This window comes from Cherax quadricarinatus, chromosome 25 (genome assembly GCF_038502225.1).
Source record: "Cherax quadricarinatus isolate ZL_2023a chromosome 25, ASM3850222v1, whole genome shotgun sequence".
NCBI lineage: Eukaryota > Metazoa > Arthropoda > Malacostraca > Decapoda > Parastacidae > Cherax > Cherax quadricarinatus.
Window position 1 is genome coordinate 6,147,172 of NC_091316.1, and position 22,574 is coordinate 6,169,745.

Consider the following 22,574-nt stretch of genomic DNA (forward strand, 5'->3'; position numbering starts at 1 on the left):
TTTTCACTTTGCAGGACAATCATTTTCACTTTGCAGGACAATCATTTTCACTTTGCAGGACAATCATTTTCACTGTGTAGGACAATCATTTTCACTTTGCAGGACAATCATTTTCACTTTGCAGGACAATCATTTTCACTGTGCAGGACAATCATTTTCACTTTGCAGGACAATCATTTTCACTTTGCAGGACAATAATTTTCACTGTGCAAGATAATAATTTTCACTGTGTAGGACAATCATTTTCACTGTGCAGGACAATCATTTTCACTTTGCAGGACAATAATTTTCACTGTGTAGGACAATCATTTTCACTTTGCAGGACAATCATTTTCACTTTGCAGGACAATCATTTTCACTTTGCAGGACAATCATTTTCACTTTGCAGGACAATCATTTTCACTTTGCAGGACAATCATTTTCACTTTGCAGGACAATCATTTTCACTTTGCAGGACAATCATTTTCACTGTGTAGGACAATCATTTTCACTGTGCAGGACAATCATTTTCACTTTGCAGGACAATCATTTTCACTTTGCAGGACAATAATTTTCACTGTGCAAGATAATAATTTTCACTGTCCAGGACAATCATTTTCACTGTCCAGGACAATCATTTTCACTGTCCAGGACAATCATTTTCACTGTGCAGGACAATCATTTTCATTGCTATGTCTGCTAGTTGGCTGCTTTTGTACCATTCAATAAAATAACCACAACTACCACCAATTACCCCCAATTACCACCAAAACCCACAACTACCACCAACAACCACAGCTACCACCAACAGCCACAACTACCGCCAACAACCACAACTACCACTAACAGCCACAACTACCACCAACAACCACAACTACCACCAACAGCCACAACTACCACCAACAACCACAACTACCACCAACAGCCACAACTACCACCAACAACCACAACTACCACCAACAACCACAACTACCACCAACAACCACAACTACCACCAACAGCCACAACTACCACCAACAACCACAACTACCACCAACAGCCACAACTACCACCAACAACCACAACTACCACCAACAACCACAACTACCACGAGCAACCACAACTGCCACCAACAGCCACAGCTACCACCAACAGCCACAACTACCACCAGCAACCACAACTGCCACCAACAGCTACAACTACCACCAATAACCAGAGAGGGAGTGGAGTGTGTTTCGACCCGGTCAGTAGAGCTTCAAGTAACTGACTTGATAAAGCTCCATGTAGAGCGAGACGTTGTCACAACGAAAGCATACTCAGCTTCCTCTCGTTTCGCCCATTCACTTACAATCACGTTATATACGCCAACATACTGACAACAGTCACGTTATATACACCAATATACTGACAACAATCACGCTACATACACCAATATAGTCAATACAGTCACGTTACATACACCAATATACTGACAAGTCACGTTACATACATCAATATACTGACAACAGTCACGTTACATGCACCAATATACTGACAACAGTATCAGCACCTCCAAAATTCGCTATACTACTAATACTGGCCACCTTGCCAACACTGGTCAGCGCTATCAACACTGGCCACGTTGCCAACACTGGCTACGTTGCCAATACTAGCCACCTTTCCAACACTGGCCAGCTCTACTAACACTAGCCACGTTGCCAATACTGGCCAGCGCTACCAACACTAGCCACCTAGCCAACAATGGCCACCTTGCCAACACTGGCCAGCGCTGCCAACACCCAGTAATTAGAGAGTGGTGGCGGGGTTACCTGTGGTGAAGTATACGACATGATCACCAGGTCCCGGACTTTACTACCTAATTAATCAATTGCCAGGCGAAATTACTAGCAAAGGAGCGAATATTGAGTGATTGGTACCCACTGCAAGTTGATCTGATGAAGATGGAAATTGACAAGGAAAAAACATGGTCAGCGAAGATCACTTTGATGCAATTAGATAATTTGTTGTAGATAGATATTTTGATGTAGATAGATATTTTGATGTAGATAGATATTTTGTTGTAGATATTTTGATGTAGGTAGATATTTCGCTGTAGATAGATATTTTGATGTAAATGGATATTTTGATGTAGACAGATATTTTGATGTAGATAGATATTTTGTTGTAGATAGATATTTTGTTGTAGATATTTTGATGTAGGTAGATATTTCGCTGTAGATAGATATTTTGATGTAAATGGATATTTTGATGTAGACAGATATTTTGATGTAGATAGATATTTTGTTGTAGATAGATATTTTGTTGTAGATATTTTGATGTAGACAGATATTTTGATGTAGATGGATATTTTGATGTAGATGGATATTTTGATGTAGATAGATATTTTGTTGTAGATATTTTGATGTAGATAGATATTTTGATGTAAATGGATATTTTGATGTAGATAGATATTTTGTTGTAGATAGATATTTTGTTGTAGATATTTTGATGTAGACAGATATTTTGATGTAGACAGATATTTTGATGTAGATGGATATTTTGATGTAGATGGATATTTTGATGTAGACAGATATTTTGATGTAGACAGATATTTTGATGTAGATAGATATTTTGATGTAGATAGATATTTTGATGTAGATGGATATTTTGATGTAGACAGATATTTTGATGTAGATAGATATTTTGATGTAGATAGATATTTTGATGTAGACAGATATTTTGATGTAGATAGATATTTTGATGTAGATGGATATTTTGATGTAGACAGATATTTTGATGTAGATAGATATTTTGATGTAGATGGATATTTTGATGTAGACAGATATTTTGATGTAGACAGATATTTTGATGTAGATAGATATTTTGATGTAGATAGATATTTTGATGTAGACAGATATTTTGATGTAGATAGATATTTTGATGTAGATGGATATTTTGATGTAGACAGATATTTTGATGTAGATAGATATTTTGATGTAGATAGATATTTTGATGTAGATGGATATTTTGATGTAGACAGATATTTTGATGTAGATAGATATTTTGATGTAGATGGATATTTTGATGTAGACAGATATTTTGATGTAGATAGATATTTTGATGTAGATGGATATTTTGATGTAGACAGATATTTTGATGTAGACAGATATTTTGATGTAGATAGATATTTTGATGTAGATGGATATTTTGATGTAGACAGATATTTTGATGTAGACAGATATTTTGATGTAGATAGATATTTTGATGTAGACAGATATTTTGATGTAGATAGATATTTTGATGTAGATGGATATTTTGATGTAGACAGATATTTTGATGTAGATAGATATTTTGATGTAGATGGATATTTTGATGTAGACAGATATTTTGATGTAGACAGATATTTTGATGTAGATAGATATTTTGATGTAGATAGATATTTTGATGTAGACAGATATTTTGATGTAGATAGATATTTTGATGTAGATGGATATTTTGATGTAGACAGATATTTTGATATAGACAGATATTTTGATGTAAATAGATATTTTGATGTAGATGGATATTTTGATGTAGACAGATATTTTGATGTAGACAGATATTTTGATGTAGATAGATATTTTGATGTAGATGGATATTTTGATGTAGATAGATATTTTGTTGTAGATAGAAATTTTGTTGTAGATATTTTGATGTAGACAGATATTTTGATGTAGACAGATATTTTGATGTAGACAGATATTTTGATGTAGATGGATATTTTGATGTAGATGGATATTTTGATGTAGACAGATATTTTGATGTAGATGGATATTTTGATGTAGATAGATATTTTGATGTAGATGGATATTTTGATGTAGATAGATATTTTGATGTAGATAGATATTTTGTTGTAGATATTTTGATGTAGACAGATATTTTGATGTAGACAGATATTTTGATGTAGACAGATATTTTGATGTAGATGGATATTTTGATGTAGATGGATATTTTGATGTAGATAGATATTTTGTTGTAGATATTTTGATGTAGATAGATATTTTGATGTAGATAGATATTTTGATGTAAATGGATATTTTGATGTAGATAGATATTTTGATGTAGATAGATATTTTGATGCAGATGGATATTTTGATATAGATAGATATTTTTATGTAGATAGATATTTTGATGTAGATAGATATTTTTATGTAGATAGATATTTTGTTGTAGATATTTTGATGTAGATAGATATTTTGCTGTAGATAGATATTTTGATGTAAATGGATATTTTGATGTAGACAGATATTTTGATGTAGATAGATATTTTGTTGTAGATAGATATTTTGCTGTAGATAGATATTTTGATGTAAATGGATATTTTGATGTAGATTGACATTTCGCTGTAGATAGATTTTTTGATGTAGATAGATTATTTTGTTGTAGATAAATATTTTGATGCATATATATATCTTGATGTAGATATTTTAATATATATATATATATATATATATATATATATATATATATATATATATATATATATATATATATATATATTTGATGCGGATAGTTTGATGTAGATTCTTTGATGTGGATAGATAATTTGAAGCAGATATTCATTTTGATGTAGATGGATAATCTGATATCAAGGCATTTTGATTTAGATATTTGGATAGTTATTTAGATATTTAGATTATTTTTTGAGGGAATGCGTTAAACCTGTATGGGCCATACAGCGACTGAGAAATGGCAGAATTAGGTTTGATCCAAGGGGAAAGTAAAATCTAGTTTCTCGGATCACGAGCCCTTTACCAGCATCAAGGCACCCTTCCCTCTATGTCTATGATCATTGATGTCTGTGGTCATCAATGTCTGTGATCATCAATGTCTATGATTATCAATGCTTATGGTCATCAATGTCTATGGTCATCAGTGTCTGTGGTCATCATTGCCTTTGGTCATCAATATCTATGGTCATCAATATACATGATCATTAATATCTATGGTCATCAGTGTCCAATATCATCAATGGCGTGTATCAAAAATGTCCTGTATCATTAATGTCTTGGATATAGCCGTAGTGTTCAGATCAGAGCGCCCGAGACTGGTCTGTGTTCATCAATTAATTGATGATAGTTGTTCAGAAAACTATATTTTAGTTAGACTCTTGACGGTCGTTGAACAGACCATTGATGCTTGTCAAACAGACCGTTGAGGCTCGTCCAACAGACCGTTGAGACTCGTCCAACAGACCGTTGAGGCTGGTCCAACAGACCGTTGAGACTCGTCCAACAGACCGTTGAGGCTGGTCCAGTATGGCTGATGTTGGCAGTGACAACTGTCATTGTGGATGAACGCTAAACCCGTAGGGAGCTCATAGAGCGCCGGGGCACCGAGAGTCAAAAAAGGACTAATGAGAAAGAGAGAGAGAGAGAGAGAGAGAGAGAGAGAGACAGAGGTGGTAGCTCCAACTCCTTGGATCAAGAAAGAATCAGTTTTTTACAGTAAAATTATCCTTTTTTTTCCATCAAATTCTAAGGTCACATTGAAAATTGTTTTTAACAAATCGCGATTCCTAATTCACGAATTTCAAGTCGCTATTTCTAATTTGCAATTTCTAAATCGTAGTGGTGGTAGTAGTAGTAGTAGTAGTGTAGTAGTAGAAGTAGTAGTAGTAGTAGTACGAAGTGATTCCTGGTGGCAGCTCAGATTCAGTTGTGAAATGTTATCAGAAAGCTCACGTGCTGTGACTACGACAACAATACATGTAGTGACTACGACAACAATACATGCTGTGACTACGACAACAATCCATGTAGTGACTACGACAACAATACATGTAGTGACTACGACAACAATACATGTAGTGACTACGACAACAATACATGTAGTGACTACGACAACAATACATGCAGTGACTACGACAACAATACATGTAGTGACTACGACAACAATACATGTAGTGACTACGACAACAATACATGTAGTGACTACGACAACAATACATGTAGTGACTACGACAACAATACATGCAGTGACTACGACAACAATACATGTAGTGACTACGACAACAATACATGTAGTAACTACGACAACAATACATGCAGTGACTACGACAACAATACATGCAGTGACTACGACAACAATACATGTAGTAACTACGACAACAATACATGCAGTGACTACGACAACAATACATGCAGTGACTACGACAACAATACATGTAGTGACTACGACAACAATACATGCAGTGACTACGACAACAATACATGTAGTGACTACGACAACAATACATGTAGTGACTACGACAACAATACATGTAGTGACTACGACAACAATACATGTAGTGACTACGACAACAATACATGCAGTGACTACGACAACAATACATGTAGTGACTACGACAACAATACATGTAGTGACTACGACAACAATACATGTAGTGACTACGACAACAATACATGTAGTGACTACGACAACAATACATGTAGTGACTACGACAACAATACATGTAGTGACTACGACAACAATACATGTAGTGACTACGACAACAATACATGTAGTGACTACGACAACAATACATGTAGTGACTACGACAACAATACATGTAGTGACTACGACAACAATACATGTAGTGGCTACGACAACAATACATGTAGTGACTACGACAACAATACATGTAGTGGCTACGACAACAATACATGTAGTGACTACGACAACAATACATGTAGTGGCTACGACAACAATACATGTAGTGACTACGACAACAATACATGTAGTGGCTACGACAACAATACATGTAGTGACTACGACAACAATACATGTAGTGGCTACGACAACAATACATGTAGTGACTACGACAACAATACATGTAGTAACTACGACAACAATACATGTAGTGGCTACGACAACAATACATGTAGTGACTACGACAACAATACATGTAGTGGCTACGACAACAATACATGTAGTGGCTACGACAACAATACATGTAGTGACTACGACAACAATACATGTAGTGACTACGACAACAATACATGTAGTGACTACGACAACAATACATGTAGTGACTACGACAACAATACATGTAGTAGCTACGACAACAATACATGTAGTGGCTACGACAACAATACATGTAGTGACTACGACAACAATACATGTAGTGACTACGACAACAATACATGTAGTGGCTACGACAACAATACATGTAGTGGCTACGACAACAATACATGTAGTGACTACGACAACAATACATGTAGTGGCTACGACAACAATACATGTAGTGACTACGACAACAATACATGTAGTGGCTACGACAACAATACATGTAGTGGCTACGACAACAATACATGTAGTAACTACGACAACAATACATGTAGTGGCTACGACAACAATACATGTAGTGACTACGACAACAATACATGTAGTGGCTACGACAACAATACATGTAGTGACTACGACAACAATACATGTAGTGGCTACGACAACAATACATGTAGTGACTACGACAACAGTACATGTAGTGACTACGACAACAATATATGTAGCGACTACGACAACAATACATGTAGTGACTACGACAACAATACATGTAGTGACTACGACAACAATACATGTAGTGGCTACGACAACAATACATGTAGTGACTACGACAACAATACATGTAGTGACTACGACAGCAATACATGTAGTGACTACGACAACAATACATGTAGTGACTACGACAACAATACATGTAGTGACTACGACAACAATACATGTAGTGACTACGACAACAATTCACATAAAGTTACTAAGGCAATAATACAATAAGTGGATATACAGTCTCGTATCATAGATCAAGCGTTTCTTGCCGACGTTTGGCCCAGGAGCGAAACTTCTACCTGCTCTCTCTATATATATTATTTCTCTCTACTCTGGCACTTTATTAATAAAGAGTCCTAAAATAAATCATTTATGGTTATTGTGATGTTTAGGAAGAGTGTGAAGTTTATTTTATGGTGTTGTTGAAGTCCGGATGAATTGTTTTTGAAGCACAAGAGGCGAAATTCACATTAGTAAATGGTATTAAAAATAGGCTTGGCATCAATTTGTAAGCAGGAAGAAGGGTTGAGCCGGGGTCGTGGAGGAGGAGGGATGTTGGTTGAAGGGAGGCGAGGGGAGATGTGAAGTGTGTATGTGTGTGTGTGTGTGTGTGTGTGTGTGTGTGTGTGTGTGTGTGTGTGTGTGTGTGTGTGTGTGTGTGTGTGAGAGAGAGAGAGAGGGGTTTAGTTTGTATGAGAGGGGATCTTCGGGCCCCTTTGATACAAGCCTTACCCCTCGGCCTTGTTTATTTACCTTATTATAACGAGTCGCTAATTGCTCAACCATCCTGTTACTCAAGCGTGGGAAAAAACTCCCATGGTGAAGATTTGTGTTGTTAAGCATGTGATGATAACATTGTTTTAGCTCGTCTCTCTCTTATTAATGGTAAATCCCTGATAAATACTCACATAAAAAATGTCTAAAATGGGTTCAATTAGCTAGATGAATGCTATTAATCAGAAGAAATGAACACTTAGAAAAGAATGGTGAGTGTGGTAGTGTGGAGCGAAGGCAGGAGGACCAGACAACCACGAAGAGTTAGAAAAAGACGTGGGGTTGATGGTGGTTGCTGTGTTTCGTGTCCCTCACAGTGTATGTTCCACGCCCTTCCCTGCGCCTCTAGTATGTCCTCCCGTCAGTGTACATCCCACTCTCCCTGCGCCCCCATACGTCTGCTCAGAATACGAGGGGGTATTGTACTGGCTCTTAAGACAAGACACAGGTCCACAGGCAGCTCTCATTGTGACCACCTTTCCCTCTACGCAGAGTTTCATCAACTCAATATCATAGATATCAATCTATGCTTTGGCATGCGTGCAGTAAAAAAGAAACAGAAATTAAACTGTTTATGCAGTATTGTCTATGCCAGAGCATGTTCTCACATCTATTTAGATTTTGTTAGATATTGCCGCAGAAGCAGCTAGTTGACGGTAGTGGCTAGTTTATTGTGCACCCCATAGCCATCTTGTCGAGGATACCACATGAATATATAGATACACAAAAGGTCTAGGAACGAGCCCCCATAGGGGATAAAAGGAGTACATCTGGATATATATTTGCAATTTATGTTTCATTTGTTCCAATCAAATGTAGGATACTTGCTTAAAATATTCCTCTACGCAGCAAAACAATAGCTGGCTCAGTACCTTTCCTATGTCTGCTCGGTTATGATCTACGGGCCGAGTAACCTGCATCAAGACTCTCCTGGGCATTTCTCTCTACTTCCCTCAAACTGCATCGTTTCCCCAAACAATCCTTTAAAGCGAAGGTCTGTTCAGTTATCGTATACAGCTTCGGCCATCAATCACGAATGGATTTCTCGAGCTACTCTGCCTTGCTACGCATTTTAAAGGCAATTTCTGTCGTTTGTTACTCGCGAAAACAAAACCACACTGCATTTCACGTCTGCCTGGAAAATATCTTTCATTTTAGAACCATAAATGCTTACTCTCTCTTCTGGTAAGAAGGCCGTGGCACCTCTTGAAGACGTCTGTGGCCCATCTTCACAGTGTATAACGTCAAAGAAATATGGAATTTTTCCCACAATTACTTTTCCTTCCCACAGTGTAAACTGTTTCTCGATTACATTCCGCCAGAGGAGTCGGGCAGGCAGCGTGTGCCAATGAGCGGACACTACGATACTTGCAAGAGGAGGAGCTTCTCTGACCACGCCCTCGCCTTACTCCTAGATCACCTCTCATTATCCAACTCCCTGCCAGCAGACGAACCCATTGCACGAACCCACTGCCAGCAGACGAACCCACTGCCAGCAGACGAACCCACTGCCAGCAGACGAACCCACTGCCAGCAGACGAACCCACTGCCAGCAGACGAACCCACTGCCAGCAGCGAACCCACTGCCAGCAGTGGGTTCCCTCTGCTGGCAGTGGGAACCCACTGCTAATAGAGGGAACCCACTGCCATCAGAGGGAACCCACTACGAGCAGAGGGAACCCACTGCCAGTAGATAGAACCCACTGCCAAGAGAGGGAACCCACCCCCAGCAGAGGGACCCCACTTCCAGCAGAGGGAACCCACTACGAGCAGATGGAACCCACTGCCAGCAGATGGAACCCACTGCCAGCAGAGGGACCTGACTGCCAGCAGAAGGAACCCACTGCCAGCAGAGGGAACCCACTGCCAACAGAGGGAAACCAATGCCAGCAGAGGGAACCCACTGCCAACAGAGGGAATCCAATGCCAGCAGAAGGAACCCACTGCCAGCAGAGGGAACCCACTGCCAACAGAGGAAATCCACTGCCAGCAGAGGGGACCCACTGCCAACAGAGGGAACCCACTGCCAGCAGAGGGAACCCATTACGAGCAAAGGGAACCCACTGCCAGTAGATAGAACCCATTGCCAACAGAGGGAACCCACTGCCAGCAGAGGGAACCCATTACAAGCAGAGGGAGCCCTCTACCAGTATATAGAACCCACTGCCAATAGAGGGAATCCACTGCCAGCAGAGGGAACCCACTGCCAACTGAGGGAACCCACTGCCAGCTGAGGGAACCCATTACGAGCAGAAGCAACCCACTGCCAGTAGATAGAATCCACTGCCAGCAAAGGGAACCCACTACCAGCAGATGGAACCCACTACCAGCAAATGAAACCCACCAAAACAAATTTATTATTCTTTAAATGGGGAGGGAAACGCTAAATCCGCATGGGTAATATAAATTCTGGGAATGGAGAAACATTCGTCCTCAATGCAAAGGGAAGATAAATCTGATTCCTTGGATTAAAAGCGCCTTATCTGCATGAGAGCACCGCTGAACTTGAGAGGTTAAAGACACACAAGTTTGCAATGCGAAGAGTTAGGTTTCAAGACTATCGACTGTATAGTATAAATGATAACAGGAATATGTTAATCCATATTGTGAAAGTTAATAGTGTATACACACTGAGTTATATACTCATCTCAGTGTATATACACTGACTTATATACTCATCTCAGTGCATACACACTGAGTTATATACCCCTCTCAGTGTATATATACTGAGATATGTATATAGCGTAGTGCAAATACACTGAGCTATATACTCCTCTCAGTGCGTATACATTGAGCAATATACATATCTCAGTCTATATACACTGAGCTATATAAACCTGTGTATATATACTGAAGTATACTCTCTGTATATGCATTAAGCAATATTCATCTCAGTGTATATACACTGCTATATATATTCCTTAGGCAAAAAATCGCGAACAAGCGATGCAAGATGCAAAACTTCCGCGGGGGGAGTTGAAAGATAGCTCTAGGCCTTTCGGGTTACAATCCACACATCATCAAGGGCTTGAGATGTTGCAGAAAAGAGGATGAAATCCGGATTTCATCCTCTTTTCTGCAACAATGCAAGCTCCTGATGATGTGTGGATTGCAACACGAAAGGCCTAGAGCTATCTTTCAACTCCCACCGCGGAAGTTTTGCATATTCCTTATGAAGCGTATATAGGCGGCAGTGGCACTCATGTGAGGTACTTAGGTTTGATCCAAGGAAAAGGATTGCTCAAGTTTCCTGGATCAAGAACCCCTCATCAACATCAAGGAGCCGACAGAGAGAGAGAGTCCGGCGGAAGGCTTTTTTTTTTTTGTTAAAAGTTTATAAAAATGTGTTGTGGGATGATCAGGTTTCTGGCCACGGCCGACAGATGGCGGGGCAGGATGGTCCCAGACCTGTGTGTTTATTATCCTACCACCAGGATGATACTAACCCCCTCCACTCACCCCCAGGCCCCCACCCATCACTCGTACTTCCTCCCCCCTCCCATCCTCCCTCCCTAACACTAAAGAAGGACATTTACCCCACCACCCCCGCATACCCATTGTTTGCGCACCCCTTCACTCTTCTCTCGTACCCCCCTTCACTTTTCTCTCGTACCCCCCTTCACTTTTCTCTCGTACCCCCCTTCACTCTTCTCTCGTACCCCCCTTCACTTTTCTCTCGTACCCCCCTTCACTTTTCTCTCGTACCCCCATTCACTCTTCTCTCGTACCCCCCTTCACTTTTCTCTCGTACCCCCTTCACTTTTCTCTCGTACCCCCTTCACTTTTCTCTCGTACACCCTTCACTCTTTTTTCATACCCCACTTCACTCTTCTCTCGTACCCTCGTCACTCAACTTCAGGATCATTCTTCGTAACCCGTCAATATACAGCATGATTCACGAAGTCCTAAAACTCACTTGCCACGGGTTCAAATCTCACCGGTTCCCTGGTTTCATTTACAGCGGAATTAGAGTTGGTCATCTCGCCTAACTATAAAACCCCATTATATATATGAAATATTCGCTTATATGACCTTAACTGCTAAAATGAGACATAGTGGAAATACTTTGACTAGGCAAGATGGATTCCCGGTAGAGTCAACTAGGATGCGACCGTAAACAGTTCTAGGCAATGATGGAGGTTACATATATGGAGACAGATACAAATAATACTACGTTTTATTGTGGCAAAGTTTCGCTCACCACAATATGTGACATTGGTTGCATAAATTAGACACATGTGCAACACTTCGGTGTCTTTATTGTGGAGACGTTTCGCCACACATTGGCTTCATCAGCCTAATACAAAGAAGAATGTTGAAGATCAGTAGTTTGATGTAATCAGTCTCTCAGCCTCTCATCTTCACCATTCTTCTTTGTATCGGACTGGTGAAACCAGTGTGTCTAATTTATCAACTCGTCGGTTCTCTGAACCATTTATCTGCATTAATTGCACCAGTGTCCATTTACCTAACATTTCGTCAGTAATTCTACCTTCATTACTAAGTAAAGCTGCGGTCTGCAAGTCTTAAGAGTCACTCTTATGCGCCAGAAGAGTTATTTGCACCAACGACGTCGAGGTTCTGGTGGTAAAAACTGACATCCAAATGCAGGCATTGCACTTGTAAATAAAACGCCAGATACAAGTCCCAGCAGTTCGAAGATCAACTACGAAAAACTGAGCACTGTTTGTGGAGATTTAAGCCAGTCTCCAAATATGCTGTTGCTTGGAGACTTTGAAAATACAGGTTTTCATTGTTAGTATTCACACTTAAGAATGTGTATACTCACACACATACTCACATACTCTTTAGTGAGTATACACACTCTAAAGTGTGTATACTCACACACATACTCACATACTCTTTAGTGAGTATACACACTCTAAAGTGTGTATACTCACACACATACTCACATACTCTTTAGTGAGTATACACACTCTAAAGTGTGTATACTCACACACATACTCACATACTCTTTAGTGAGTATACACACTCTAAAGTGTGTATACTCACACACTCGTAAGAGAGTACACGCACTCTAAAGTGTGTATACTCACACACTCTTAAGAGAGTACACGCACTCTAAAGTGTGTATACTCACAAAATACACATTTCATAGTGCAAATATACATTCTTACTCTGACAATATGTATATTATAATAATCTGTGTGTAAATATTGTAAAAAAAATACTTCTTTTTAATCGTTAAAATATACATTTTGTATTATAAAAATGCAAGTTGTTATAGATATATAAAAATTATGTATATACACCAAAACCAAAATAGTATTGTTAAGGTTAGATAAAACAGAAATATTTTAAAAGTTAGAGATTTTTTTTAGTGTCTTTTTTTAAAGTTCGTTTAAGAAGCGCTCAAAAATAAACGTTGGTTATACCGTACGGAAATTAACGTTACGAAAGAGAGACTACAGACGCCGCCGAGAAGAATTACTTCTAAGGGAAAGCGCTGAGGTGATTATGAAATCCAGTGTGTCTGGCAACAGCCTGGTTGATCAGGAAGTGCAAGAAGAGTCTGGCCACGGACTTGGCTGTGAGAGCAGGAACTTGTCAACGGTACATCGGAACCTGTCAGTGGTACATCGGAACCTGTCAACGGTACACCACATGCAGCTAAATAACGTACACTGACGTACGCATTTACACGGAAGACGCAACAGAGACGTCCCGTTAACGCATTACAGACGTCATAGAAACATAGACGACCCATTAACACAGGCGTCCCATTAAGAGAACGGACGATCCATTAACGAAGGCGTTCCATTAACACAACAGACGACCCATTAACACAGGCGTCCCACTGACACATAACAGACGTCTTATTAACAGGGGCGTCCCATTACCACATAACATAAGTCCCATTAACAAACAACAGACGCAATGAACAGAACCATTAAAATCTTAATCAACAGCTCTAGTATCAATGTACCGGAAATTAGTGCTCTAGCAGTGACAACACTGTACCGGAAGTTAGTGCTCTAACATTGGCAACATTGTACCTGAAGTTAGGGCTCTAACATTGGCAACGCTGTACCAGAAGTTAGTGCTCTAACCTTGGCAATATTGTACCGAATGTTAGTGCTCTAACACTGTCAACACTGTATCGGAAGTTAGTGCTCTAACAGTGGCATCACTGTACCGGAAGTTAGTGCTCTAACAGTGGCATCACTGTACCGGAAGTTAGTACTCTAACCTTAGCAACACTGTACGGGAAATTAGAATTCTAATCTTAGCATCACTAGTCAATCTCTCTCTGTCTCTCTCTCTCTCTCTCTCTCTCTCTCTCTCTCTCTCTCTCTCTCTCTCTCTAACATGCTTAGAGCTGAATATTGTATTCTCATAACCAGTGATATTTTACAGTATAAGAATATTACACGTGTCTCTTGGCTCCTCCTACTTCCACCTTCCACCTGTCAATCTTGCGTATCTGTCTGTCTGTTTGCCTGTCTGTCTGTCTGTGAGTCTGTCAGTCTGACAGTCAAGGCACACTCTGGGGCGTGGGCAGGTGAATGCCCAATTCCCCTCGACAAAGTAATTCAGCAGATTTGATTACGCACTCTACATAAATACCACTTTAAGTGACCATTCCAAAGCCTCCTTGCCACTTAGTAAGCAGTTTGATTCACTTCTTTTGTTAACCACTTAATATATAAGAAAGAACCACGGGGGGAGTTCAAAGATAGCTCTAGGGCTTTCGTGCTGCAATCAACACATCATCAGGAGCTTGCAATGTTGCAGAAATGAGTAGGAAGTCCATGTAGCAGCGCTCAAGGGAACGGCATCAGTTGATGTCATCTCATGAACTTCCTACTGCAACCCTGCAAGCTCCTAATGATGTGTTGAATGCAACATAAAGGGCCTAAAACTATCTTTCAACTCCCCCGTAGCTGTTTAACATGTAAGAGAGATTATAAGACTGTTAATACCAGTATTAAATTAATCACGTCAGCAAATCGTATAGTCTAACTTAATGATGGGTACTACGATATTAAACTTCAATAATTGGTACCACGATATTAAACCTCAATAATGGGTACTACGATATTAATGGATACTACGGTATTAAACCTCAATAATGGGTTCTGCGATATTAAAGCTCAATAATGGGTAATACGATACTAAACCTCAATAATGGGTACCACGATATTAAACCTCAGTAATGTGTACTACGATATTAAACCTCAATAATGGGTACCACGATAATAAACCTCAATAATGGGTACTACGATATTAAACCTCAGTAATGGGTACTACGATATTAAACCTCAATAATGGGTACCACGATAATAAACCTCAATAATGGGTACTACGATATTAAACCTCAATAATGGGTACTACGATATTAAACCTCAATAATGGGTACTGAATAATGAACCTCAAAAATGGGTACTGCGATACTGAACCTCACTAAATGGCCTATTTACGTAATTCACTTTAACAATAACATTAACAAGTAATCTTACGCTGGTAGTTATCTCTACAGAAATAATTATATTGTAACTGGTTAACTAGAAAGTGAACCTTGTTGGTTACTAAGTGGTGTGAAGGCTTCTTTCTTGACACCCCTAAGTAACTTGTTCTCAGAACTCTCAGCTTAGCAAATACCGCTTAAGCGGTACTGGTTAAGCGAAGTGGTGCGCATCTGATCAATCCTCATCCCCTCATTCCTCCCGCTTCAGGTCGAGGCATAGCTCCTGGCCCATGTCAGCGTTCGTGCTTGCAAACCCAGGGTTCTGTTACAGTCTTCTTACTGTTCCTTAAGCCTTTTTTTAATAGACATTTGGTGCAACGTTTCGCTCTGTATAGAGCGAAATCAAGTCTTATAAGGTTCCACACAGAGAGAAACGTCTTTTACATTAGTTTTATCCTTTTTCTGTCTATCATTCTTGTCGACAAAACCAGCCAACAAGCGTTTATGTAATAATAATAATAATAATAATAATAATAATAATAATAATAATAATAATAATAATTAATAATAATAATAATCATCATCATCATAGCAAAATCAACACATTGATTACCTTTTTTCTCCACCTACACACATTTTATATTCATCAGAGCAATTTCTATTTTTAAAGATCATGGTTCTCCCCTCACTCTTAGGCCTTCTTTTATTCCACCATTCCAATATTTTAATCTTTTTGAAACTTAATTCCCCCCCCCCGTTATCTTCCTCGTCTCAGGGATAACTCAGTGCGTTTTCCGCTTTCAGACTGGTATCAGGGTAAGCGCTACTTGGACTTCCGCCGGACGTAAGAGAGGCGGGAAGGCCGCGTGTTTAAAGTAGGAGACGCAGCTTCTTATTGTGTTGAGATTGTCTGTAGATAAGAGGCTGGGTGAGGCAGGGGTGGCACTCATGGGCTGTGTAAGAGGCAAGGGTGGCACTCATGGGCTGTGTAAGAGACAGGGGTGGCACTCATGGGCAGTGTAAGAGGGAGAGTGGCACTCATGAACTGTGTAAGAGGCAGGGGTGGAACTCATGGGCTGTGTAAGAGGCAGGGGTGGAACTCATGGGTTGTGTAAGAGGCAGGGGTGGCACTCATGGGCTGTGTAAGAGGTAGGGTGGCACTCATGAACTGTGTAAGAGGTAGGGTGGCACTCATGAACTCTGTAAGAGGCAGGGGTGGCACTCATGGGCTGTGTAAGAGGCAGGGGTGGCACTCATGGGTTGTGTAAGAGGCAGGGGTGGCACTCATGGGCTGTGTAAGAGGTAGGGTGGCACTCATGGACTGTGCAAGAGGCAGGGTACGGCAGGGGTGGCACCCATGGGCTATGTAAGAGGCTGAGTAAGGGTGGAGTGGTACTCATGGGTTGTGTAAGAGGATGGCTGAGACAGGAGTGGCTTTCGTGGGCTGTGTAAGACGATGAGTGAGGTAGGGGTAACACTCATGGGATGTGTAAAAGGCTGGGTAAGGGTGGGATGGCACTCATGGGTTGTGTAAGGGGCTGGGTGAAGGCGGGGTGGTACTTGAGGGCTGTGTTAGTGGGCATCCCCTGGGCACTTCCCAGTACCTCAACATCACCTTGTATTACACCAACGAAGACAGTATTATACCAACAAATATTCTGTGTCGTAATTGCATTAATGAGGTGATTAGGACACATATTAGCAAGTTTAAGTCATTTTGTGATGCTTAGCAGCAAAAGAAATCCTACGATGAATCGGCTGGTGGTTCTGGATTATATACACGAGAACCTGGTTTATACGGGTCTCTCTTAGACTTCTGTTGTCATCCTCAAACTTCTATGTGTTTGTTGTGCTTACCGAACACTAAAAATTCTACGGTCAAGACATTCCCATTTACAATTAAAAATAAATAAATAAATAAATAAAATATTATGTATCGTGATGAATAGGTAAAATTGGTCAATTAGCAAGAACTCATTTAAAATTAAGTCCTTTCTAAAATTTTCTCTTATACGTTTAAAGATATATTTTTTTCATTTATGTTAATGTAAAAATTAATAATTTTGTACCAAGAGAACCTTAGAAAACTTACCTGACCTTATTATAACAAGCGCAATTTATTTTAGCCTAATCCAACTAAATATATTTTAGATAAGTTTACAATAATTTAATAATAAACAAACACAATGAAATATATTTTTTTTCGTTAGGTTCACAATAATTTTTGCCAAATTATTGCATACACCAATTTTCGCTTGCCTTATTCGGCAAGAAGAGCGTTGCTATTTAAGCCAATATAGCAAGTTTTACCTATTCGGAACGACATACATATAGTACAAAAGATTTAAGAGATACATTATTGACATAAAGATGGCATATACAGTACGTGAGGTGTACGTGAGATACATGTCTAGTGCATATTGTTACGGGTTTGTCGTGCCGAATAGGTAAAATTTGCGATTTTGGCTTAAATAGCAACGCTCATGTTGCCATATAGGACAAGCGAAAATTTGTGTATGCAATAATTTCGCCAAAATCATTGTGAAACTAACGAAAAACGTATATTTCATAGTGTTTGTTTATTATTAAATTACTGTAAACGTATCTAAAATATATTTAGTTGGATTAGTCTAAATTAAATTGCGCTTTTTATAATAAGGTTAGGTAAGTTTTCTAAGATTCTTTTGGTGCAAAATTGTAAATTTTTACATTAACTTTAATGAAAAAATATATCTTTAAACGTATAAGAGAAAATTTTAGATAGGATAGAATTTTAAATGAGTTCTTGATAATTGACCAGCTTTACCTATTAGGCACGACATATATATATATATATATATATATATATATATATATATATATATATATATATATATATATATATATATATATATATATATATATATATATATATATATATATATATATATATATATATATATATATATATATATATATATATATATATATATATATATATATATATATATATATATATATATATGCAATAAGATCACAGTAAACAGGTGATTTCAGAGTAGTCACGAAAGCGCTTGGAATTTCTCTGTTCTTTCACAGTGGTTGTTTTGCATATATATATATATATATATATATATATATATATATATATATATATATATATATATATATATATATATATATATATATATATATATATATATATATATATATACACATATATATATATATATATATATATATATATATATATATATATATATATATATATATATATATATATATATATATATATATATATATATATGTATATATGTACATACATACATACATACATACATACATAAAGGGTTGTCATTTTAACACGCCTTCCGTTTGGTCATTTATTTTCCCTGTTGATAAACACTGTCTCTGTTGTTAATGTCCCAGAAGAAGCAGCGCGTCTAGTAGAGACTTACTAGTGACAGCTTGTGGCGGCATCAGGTCAAATATTGCATATATGTTTTTCAAACTGTCTCACTTTCTCTTCAGCAGTTAAACGTTTTGTGTGCTTAAAATATATTTCCTCTGGTCTCCTCCCTCTTGCCTGATGTTGTCTTTCCTTGCTTAACCAACAGCTGGCATTCCATTATCTCTTGCTTTTGCTTTCCATTATCAAACAACGCCCGCCTACACACCCTTTCATTTTTTTTTTCTTCATACTGTACGGTTCACAAAATAATGTCTACCTTTTCCTTACCTGCCCTCTCTCCCCTTGCCTCTTTTCCTTCCTTCCCTTCTTCTCTTAGTTTCCTTTCTCTTGGGTAGGGGTTCCCATCCTCTTCTGTGCCCCGCACCTCTAGGAAATGTTCGATTAGTGTTGCAACCTCTACGAAAGTAATGTCACATTTCAAGATGAAGTCAAATTTCTAACTTTTCTTGAGCTAAATACAGTACTTGAAGTCAAATTTCTAATTTTTGTTGAGCTAAATACAGTACTTAAAGTCAAATTTCTAATTTTTGTTGAGCTAAATACAGTACCTGAAGTCAAATTTCTAATTTTTGTTGAGCTAAATACAGTACTTGAAGTCAAATTTCTAATTTTTGTTAAAAAATACAGTACTTGAAGTCAAATTTCAAATTTTTGTTTCCAAATGCAGTACTGAGACGGAATTGTGCTTTTCATTAGGAGTCTGTCGCACCCCATGAAATGCCATCTCTCACCCCTGGGGGTGCGGGCACCCCAGGTTGGGAACTCCAGGTTGGACACCCCAGGTTGGGCACCCCAGGATGGGAACCCCAGGTTGGGAACCCCCAGGTTGGGATCCCCAGGTTGGAAACCCCAGATTGGGAACCCCTGCTTTAGGGCTTCTGCGTTTTCACTCAACACTCAGTGTTAGCTAATCCCTGGTATGCTCTTATTTATGTATCCAGATGTTGGAGAGCATTTCGTTATACCTTAAATCGCTGTTTACAAAAGCTGTTGTTGTTCAGAGGCCTCACACTACCTCCTGCGGTCTCTATGTCCAGTTATTCTCTGGTTATGTCACTTTCCACAAACTGGTTTTCACGTGACGTTAAATTGGGTAACTTTTTCTCCGCACGTTTTCCTCTTGTTACGGGTGTGTGTGGAGAAGCTTTGTTGCGGGTGTGTGTGGAGAAGCTTTGTTGCGGGTGTGTGTGGAGAAGCTTTGTTGCGGGTGTGTGTGAAGTTTTGTCGCGGGTGTGTGGAGTAGCTTTGTAGCTGGTGTGCGTGGAGAAGCTTTGTCGCGGGTGTGCGTGTGGAGAAGCTTTGTCGCAGGTGTGTGCATGGAGCTTTGTCGCTTTTGTGTGGAGAAGCATTGTCGCGGGTGTGCGTGTGGAGAAGCTTTGTCGCAGGTGTGTGTGTGTGTGGAGAAGCTTTGTCGCAGGTGTTTGTATGGAGAAGCTTTGTCGCTGGCGTGTGTGGAGAAGCATTGTCGCGGGTGTGTGTATGGAGAAGCTTTGTCGCGGGGGGTGTGTGAAGCTTTGTCGCAGGTGTGTGTGTGGAGAAGCTTTGTCGCGGGCGTGCGTGTGGAGAAGCTTTGTCGCTGGCGTGTGTGGAGAAGCATTGTCAGTACGACCTGCAGCTGCCGTGTTATTGTCCTCGTTGTTGTTATTTCGTTATCGCCATTTCTCGTTAGTTCAGTGGGTTAAATTTCATTTATCTGTTTTGAGGATTCTGGTTCTTTTTATTTATTCTTTATATAAAAAATACTTAATTTGTTACGTTAGTATCTCTCATTACTACCTCTTTTAATTTAGTATTTCTTATTTCTACCATTTTTAATTTAGTATTTCTTATTTCTGCCTTTTTTAATTTAGTATTTCTTATTTCTGCCTTTTTTTATTTAGTATTTCTTATTTCTGCCTTTTTTAATTTAGTATTTCTTATTTCTACCATTTTTAATTTAGTATTTCTTATTTCTGCCTTTTTTAATTTAGTATTTCTTATTTCTGCCTTTTTTAATTTAGTATTTCTTATTTCTGCCTTTTTTTATTTAGTATTTCTTATTTCTGCCTTTTTTTTATTTAGTATTTCTTATTTCTGCCTTTTTTTATTTAGTATTTCTTATTTCTGCCTTTTTTAATTTAGTATTTTTTATTTCTGCCTGTTTTAATTTAGTATTTCTTATTTCTGTCTTTTTTTATTTAGTATTTCTTATTTCTGCCTTTTTTAATTTAGTATTTCTTATTTCTGCCTTTTTTAATTTAGTATTTCTTATTTCTGCCTTTTTTTATTTAGTATTTCTTATTTCTGCCTTTTTTTTATTTAGTATTTCTTATTTCTGCCTTTTTTTATTTAGTATTTCTTATTTCTGCCTTTTTTAATTTAGTATTTCTTATTTCTGCCTTTTTTAATTTAGTATTTCTTATTTCTTCCTTTTTTAATTTAGTATCTCTTATTTCTAAACCTTATTAATTTATCATCTCTTTATTTCCAAGTTAGTTTTTTCCCTGATATTAATTCTTTCCATTGATTTTTTGGGGCATATGATTAACTTCTGAGAAATTTATATATAAAATTTAATTTCCCTTAACAATTTCTGTCCCATTATTTCTTCTTCTCTCCATATCTTTTTACTTAATTTATCGTAGGTCTACACATGGCAACATTTTCACTCTTCCATTATTTTCCCCATGACCTTGAAAACCTTTTTTTTTACACCATTTTTATTTTTCTTGCTTTTAAAATTTGGGATATTCGAAAAAAATACTATTAAAAACCAGAATATAAGAAGTTAAATATTTTAACACCATTCCATTTAGTATTTTTTTCATAGTACGTTAGAGCCAAAATTTCTTTGCTTATGATCTAATGTATCTTTGTCAATTTTTAATTATATTTTCTTAAAGTTTATAACAAACGTTGTGTCTTCCATTAACTCAGGGGAATATTTTTTTAACTATGTCGATATACAAAAAAAATTAAAACGATACTGACCAGTATTTTTTTCCTCTTCCCATCCAGCCTTTTAATGCCTTGTGATGGCATGCAAAAAAAAAAATAAAAAAAATCTCTGTTATAGATGATTTCAATTTTTTTATCATGATTTTTCTTGACTTTATGAATACATAAACTATGAATTAAATATATAATTTTATTTTTGGGGACATGGTTTAAATTACTGCAACAAAGATTTCAGAGTAACTTTCTTTTTTGGTTGTCTTATTTTCATGGATTTTTAATCATTATTATCATTGGATCTTATATAGTCTTCTAATATGTGTGTGTGTGTGTGTGTGTGTGTGTGTGTGTGTGTGTGTGTGTGTGTGTGTGTACTCGCCTAGTTGAGGTTGTAGGGGTCGAGTCCGAGCTCCTGGCCCCGCCTCTTCACTGATCGCTACTAGGTCACTCTCCCTGAACCGTGAGCTTTATCATACCTCTGCT

At 38.1% G+C, this 22,574-nt stretch overlaps 1 protein-coding gene across 5 annotated transcripts in view; it reads left to right on the forward strand.

Annotated features, from left to right (window-relative positions):
- LOC128690018 (dachshund homolog 2) overlaps positions 1 to 22,574 on the forward strand; it is a 305,827-nt gene that overhangs the window by 155,384 nt on the left and 127,869 nt on the right. The gene's annotated exons all lie outside the window — the stretch shown is intronic.